Consider the following 1273-nt stretch of genomic DNA (forward strand, 5'->3'; position numbering starts at 1 on the left):
CAATGCAGGAGGGGAAGACCCTCTATGAGATGGATTGATTCGGTGACTTGGGTAATCAGGATGGATGTGTCAGAGGTGGTGCGGTTGGTGCAGGATAGAGCAGGGTTTAGGGCTGTTGTGCATAGGGTCGCTATGAGTCGGAAACGACTCGACGGCACATAACAACAACAACAACATATATTTCACTGAATATGCACTTTCCTAACTGTATGTCCTCAAATATATTTTATTTTGAGCTTTATTTTTCATGTTCCAGCAGCAGCAGGGGGCAATCTAACTTAGGAAACCTGCTGTGAAGTGGTGAGGGCTAAAGCAAGGCTGCATCCTTGCACCCTAGAACTGTTTCCAAAGAAAACAAAAACAAAAATTAAAAAAAAATCTCTACTTTGCTTACCACAAAAACCTGATGCATAGGGAAAGAAGCAATACACATCAGAGAGAACAAATCCAGGGCAGTAAAATAACAGGAGGTGAAGGGTCCATTCTGGGGTAAAGTAAGATGAAACAAAATAAAATAAATATAAAATTAAAAAACCCTCATACTGGTGAAGAGAAATCTATGAAGGCATATAGACATATGAGGATTTTTGTTTTAACTTTGCCTGCAGGCGCTTTTGAGCCCAAATAACTGCAGATCTGGGAATAACAGGTGTTTATTGATTTCTTTGTGATTTTTCTCTTTTTTATTTCTTCCTCTTTTTTTCCCTTCTGCAGCACTGAAACAGAAACATATGTATTCCATATGTAACACTTTAGAAAATGAAAGGCAACATGAACACTGACCAGATGTAGGGAGCAGGGACTCACTTCCCCAATGCAACTTAATGTCAATATACAAACCGCTTTCCTTATATTCTTAAAAAAAAAAAAAGGTATCAAAAGTTCCCCATAAAAAAATATTAACTGACAAGAAGTTGAATGTTAGCAAGGATGTCTCCCTAATCAGAAAATAACAACTTTCAGTTTCTTTTTGTCAGTTTAAGTCTTCTTTTCAAAGGACTTCTGAGAGATTCTACACAGTCATGAATGAGCAATAGGCAGTTTGACTTTACTTGCTTCTGAAGCTTAAAGAAAGGAGAATTGGTTTCCTAAAAAACCCTATTTAAAAAAAAAGAAAGAAAAAATACTTTGTCGAGCTACAAAATCACACATTAAGGTTAATTTAGTCTGATATATACAATAAAGTTCAAAAGAATGTGTCTCGCTATATGAAAAATTGTCAGCCATAATCTAGCTGTCTTTTTCTTTATCTGCAGGCCATAGATTTCCATTC

The sequence above is a fragment of the Elephantulus edwardii genome, unplaced genomic scaffold, assembly GCF_000299155.1.
Source record: "Elephantulus edwardii isolate Elephantulus edwardi_28Jun2011 unplaced genomic scaffold, EleEdw1.0 scaffold00001, whole genome shotgun sequence".
In the NCBI taxonomy this organism is placed as follows: Eukaryota; Metazoa; Chordata; class Mammalia; order Macroscelidea; family Macroscelididae; genus Elephantulus; species Elephantulus edwardii.